We start from the raw sequence: 5607 nt of genomic DNA on the forward strand, positions 1-5607 counted from the left end.
TGGACTGTATTAATGATATAATTTGCAAGTATACGAAGGTGTCATGCATCAGACTAAATCGTTTCATATTATTATGCATTGTGTTTTCACTACTTTATTTTATTGTGTTTCTCTACGATATCCGTCTCCATATTGTACAAGACAAAAAAGCATAAGCTCTTCATAAGTTAATATTATGTCATCTAAGCTATCCTAATTTACCCTCGGTAAAGTGCGTTGTATACTTAGAAGGTCCATTCGACTTCGACCGACTAGGCCTTACACATATTTTCTATGTCATGACGTCGTGTTTTGACAACTCGTCTAGTCCATATAACTGGGTAAGCACAAAAGCGAGAGATGTCCCCGTGGTATTTTAATGTCCTGATACCCAAATTACTACCCGCAAACCTAACCATAGATCCCGTAGAACCTTTGTTAGGTTATATTATGTGTGTCTTGTTTGTCGGTTTTTTTTTTTTTTTTTTTTTTTTTGCAATAATCTTACATGTACTAACAATTAACCAAAAACAAAAGGGGTATGATAAATAAGAATTGTTCAAGACGTGTTAACTAGGGGGTAAGTGTATGCACTCACATACGTACTTACAGTAATAAAATAGTCCTAGCCTAGCCTAGTAGCCTGCATTTGCATTGAGTCGTCACATGTCACACGTTCAAGGTTTCTTCTTGTAAATATGTAAATATAAGAAGTATGTAAATGACGTATGCATCTGCATATAGTATTACATCCCATATAGCCATAACTAGTTAGAATAAAGTAGATAAATATAAAATGTCTAGAGCTTTGTGCTTCCGATTAATAAAGTGTCCAAACATGTGCATTTGATCCATTGAGTCGGCATTCCAGAGTCACATTAGGATGTCTCTGTTTTCAAATAACATTTACCTCGCATGCACTTTTATCTCGCATTCGCATATAGCTTATACTCGATAGGTTGTCACCACTTGGCTTGTGTCTGGTTGCGTTCCTTCTCATATCATCATTAACCGTTATATATAGTAGTATCTTATGCATTTAGGGGGAATCGTAGGACATTACATAGGTTTTGAATTCAACCAGTCCAGTGTTCAGTACGTTCAGTGCGTGAATCCTGCACATGTGACATATCCGAATAAAATAATTTCAGTACCTGCTCTGCATTTAATCCTGCGTGAAGGATTCATTCCATTTAGACATTAGATAAGTAACACATGCATCCTAGGTAGTTCGACATATGCATGGATAAGTTCCATTCAGAGATCTCATATAGAGCATGCATCACCTCATATCTCATATCTAGGCAGTAACAACGCTTTCGCATATAGTACCATTCCAGTACAGCAATAACACTGAGCATGTAAAAAAAACTAGGTACTTGCATTCAGGTCTTAGCTAGCATTAGATACATATGCATTCACCATTTTACTCCATTATACTCCTGTTTGTTATAATAAGAAACAACTTTTCTAAAGCTAAGATGTCATGATCCAGGATAGGGAGGAGTAAACGAGACCCTAATTTAATAGCCACTCCAGCTTGGGAACAAAGGAAGGGTACATGAAGACTAGTTAGCATACCCCGCAAGCCGTACTTGTTACTCGAGCATCTTCATCCTCGGGCAATCCTATAACTCAAATACCTTTTACCATGTCACTAGAAGAATCAACCAAGGACCCAAAGAAAATCTCCTTTTGACCACCCGTTAGGCTATGCAAAAAAAAAAAAAAAAAAGTAAAGATGATGCTTTTATTAAGTTGTTTAAGAAACTGAAAGCCTCATCATATTATACCGGGAGCTCCCATCGATTATCAATCGATCGATGGTAAGCCCCAAAATTGTTTCAAATTTCAATTAATAGTATGCATATTCCCATATATCTTCTATTCAATAAAAGTCTCCCTTTTGGTGAGAATCGTTTTTCCGTCCCTTATTTCGGGGTTTTTCCATTATTTAATCGTGGGGTTAGTTTAATCAGTAATATAGTCAAGAGTAGTTCGTTGATGGTTTGCAGCGTGTTCTTTCAAAGGATAAAAGTAATTTGTCAACAATCTTTGGAACCACTCAAAGGTAAATTTTATCTCATAAATCAAACAAAGGATCCCCTCAAAAGCTACATGAAGATAGCGATAATAGGACGAGCCGAATTGTCAGATACTATTTTGAGATCCCTAGTTTATAAGAAAATTATTTTTCTTTGGTTTCCATTAGATTTGTTTTTAATTATAATTATTCTTTGTAAGTGTCGTATGACGTTCTATTAATGAATTGTTCTTTTCTCTCAAAAAAAAAAAAAAGAAACTGAAAGCTGACATTACTCTTAGGACCACTCTAGTCCTTTTTTTAGTTGCATAAAAAAAAGAGTATGTCATTTTTATTAGTCACATGTACTACTTTTTACCCTTAACTAGTAGAATAGACTCGAAATACTTTAGGTCGTATCTCTTTAGTGTAGATCAACCGACCTCTTAGAATCAGCCTAAACAAGGGCGTGCATTTGACCACCTTCTTCATCTCCTGTGGTGTGAAAAATTCCTTGATTGCGGTGTCTCTAGGTGACCTCTAGGTTTGGAGACTCCATCTTTCTACCCGATTCGTCAAATTTCCATATTTTAAATGACTACCAAATGAGCACATACAATTTCATATGATCGACTAGTTATCCAAATATTATCTTCCATTATCATTGGTGCTAGAAAAACTAGCTGTTTCAAGGCCCTCGAAAAGTCAAAGACAAGAATATGATCTCAAATAAATACAAATCTAGTGACAAAAGTTTTAGAATGTCAAAAACAAAAAACCATGATCTCATATGGATACAAATCCAGTGTCAATAGTCTCAAAAAGTCAAAGACAAAAAAAAATATATGATCTCAAATAGATATAAATCCAATATCAAAGGTTTCAAAAGTCTCAAAATTTAGAACCAGCCAAATTTGCAAAAATTGCGGAATAGTCATTTCTCATCTCTCAAAAATTTGCAATTAAAATTCCAGAGTGGTCATTTTTCATCTCTTTTACGAGTCAATCCACAGTTACATTGTCCCCATTCCTCTTGGGACGACCCTTTCAATAATTTAGGTGAGTGAGAGAGACACACAGATCTCCAGTGTTTTCTAACGCCATAGAACCTTCTACTCCACTCCATTTATCACCCTCGTTTAGCATCTAAGAATTCGGGGGATGTACACTAAATTTATACAGTCAAAAAGTATTTTGATTCTATGTTATTAGTTTTGCTTAATTAGAAGAGCTTGTTGCTATAAAGAAGGCAAAACTCGTTTTACAATATAAATCTCAAATTCCAAGGTGAGAAAAATTCCAAGATAAAAAAAATGGCACAATCACGACCCATACTAGGTCGGAAACACAAATAAAACAAGAAAGGAAAAATAGGTGCACGTGTGTGAATGGCACTGATGTAACATGGGGACAGTCACGACCCACACCAGGTCAAAAAATCACAACCCACACCAGGTTGAAAGAAAAAAAAAAGGAAGAGATGTTTTTGGGAAACAAATGTACTGTTTTACACTAAGAAAACACACACTAGAAAACAAACAAACAAACAGGGGGCTACCGCAATAAGCAGCCTCTGGAGGATTGTGTCTCAAGGTATCCAAACAATGAAGGTTCAACTAAAACTAGGGCCATAGGAGAACAGTCATTACGAATGTTGGCTGCATTTAGAAGACAGCCGTGACCAATAATATTGTAAGGACTTACAATGTGATAATGATTCAATAGGCATAACACCTAAGAAACAAGGAGGTAGCATAAACCCTTATTCGGAATTCCCAGATGTCAATTCTTATCCATGTGAGATGCGGAATAGCTAGTGAAATTTAATAATTCTAAAAGAAATCGATAAGCTGAAATTTCTTAGAACTAAAAGCAGGCCAAAGGCTGGATGGTGGATACCTATCCGAACTCAGATACTTTGTCCCTTTCCCAGATCATGCTCAGATAGCACGTTTTGAAAAAAATTGTAACAGGCTAGTAATGGAAATGAATCACAGTTTCATTTAGTCCATTTTTTTGAAAAAATGCATTATTAATTATTTAGTGTTGTCTTAATTGTCTATAAGTACATTAACACTGCATCAGCATACATCATTGGTGTCTCATTAGCATTATACTTCATTGGCATTTTTATCATTGTCATTGAATTACGATTTGAGTCGGAATAATCTTATTATCAAGCACACGACTTAATTAATCAATTGCATTAATGTCACAATTACGCTATCAGTTCAGCCGTATTATCAAGGCCACAACTTGATTCGAGACCAGTAAAAAAAAGGAGGCAAGAATTTGAAATCAATCAGTAAAGAGAAAACTTACAATCTGACGGAAAATCTGGTCAAAAATCGCAGCGCAAGATCCGACAGGGCTCCTTCATCAGACATCCGGTCACCAATCCGAAGCTCTAACAATTGCTTATTGACGGTACAATAACTGTCGCTGATTACATCCAATATCAGAAGCCAATTCAACGGTTCTCCGACACCGACCATCTTGTTGCCAAACAAGTGCTAGAATGACAAACCACGACGGCGCAACCGACGCTGAATTCATTCCATATCAGAGAGTCGTACTGATTTGATCTCATTCTCTAGTGACCAACAATAAATGAATGAAAAAAATTAATTATCAGGTTCACAAAGTGATGATAGATTGGAGCTTCGTTGAGCAACAATGGAGGAATTTAAGAGAGTTAATTAAAGAAAGGGAAGGAAAAAAAAACCTGAAGTCATAATACAGAGGAAACTTGATCAATAAAATTAGTATCTGTCACTCCAGCATGCAAATTCCGTTTGAAGATCATCGATCATCTTGTCCCCAATCGGTAGATCAAATGACGGCTATGGAGGCACAACTCCGTTGATTTTATCCCATCTCAGGAGCCAGCAAGATTGACCACTGATGATTGATTGAGGTTTTAATTCACCAAGCATCAATAGGCGATTTTCAGGAAAAAAAATCAATTAAGAAGCAAGATGACGATTTATTTGGGTTTTATATCTTATTGAAATAAGGGAGAGCTTAAAGAAAACCAACTTAAAGACAAGATTTTGTGATGCACACATCAGAAACAAGTTGGAGGGGGAATAATTTGGGAAAAGGTATTTGGTTTCCCTTTCGTCTTTGCTATAGAAAAACAGTGGCATCAATTTGATAGGTTAAGGAGACTTATCCACTTCAATTAAGGGATAGTTAATTTATCCGCTTATTTCTCACCCGTCTTTTAATTAGGCGTGTTCAAGTGTCCGTCTCATTCAGTTTTAAACATGCTCGTGTTAAATAAAATTTGACATCTTGCTATTTCTACAAAAATAAAATTTTCGCAATTTCCCAGCCCTTTTCGTGAAATGAAATTTTGCAATTTTCAAATTCAACTTATTTTAAAATAAAATTTTGAAATTCATCCCTATTTGCCCCGATACATGGATATGAGTTAACTAAAATAAAATTTTCTCGAACTTGCCTTTTTTTAAATAAAATTTTGTAATTTTCAAATCAATTGGTCGTGCGCCCGATACGTGCATTGAGTTCTTAAAATAATTATTTCTGAACTTGCCTTTTTGCGAAATAAAATTTTGCAATTTTCAAATCAATTGGTCGAC

General features: G+C 35.5%; 1 long non-coding RNA gene across 1 annotated transcript; it reads right to left on the minus strand.

Annotated features, from left to right (window-relative positions):
• Window positions 1-544: 544 nt before the first annotated feature.
• Window positions 545-5152, minus strand: LOC141611610 (uncharacterized). The gene is made up of 3 exons (XR_012528676.1): window positions 4728-5152; window positions 4325-4595; window positions 545-1094 (listed from the first exon to the last, which is right to left on the minus strand). It is a non-coding gene; the product is annotated as an uncharacterized LOC141611610 (long non-coding RNA).
• Between the last annotated feature and the right edge of the window lie 455 nt (window positions 5153-5607).

Source organism: Silene latifolia, chromosome 11 (assembly GCF_048544455.1).
Source record: "Silene latifolia isolate original U9 population chromosome 11, ASM4854445v1, whole genome shotgun sequence".
Lineage (NCBI taxonomy): Eukaryota > Viridiplantae > Streptophyta > Magnoliopsida > Caryophyllales > Caryophyllaceae > Silene > Silene latifolia.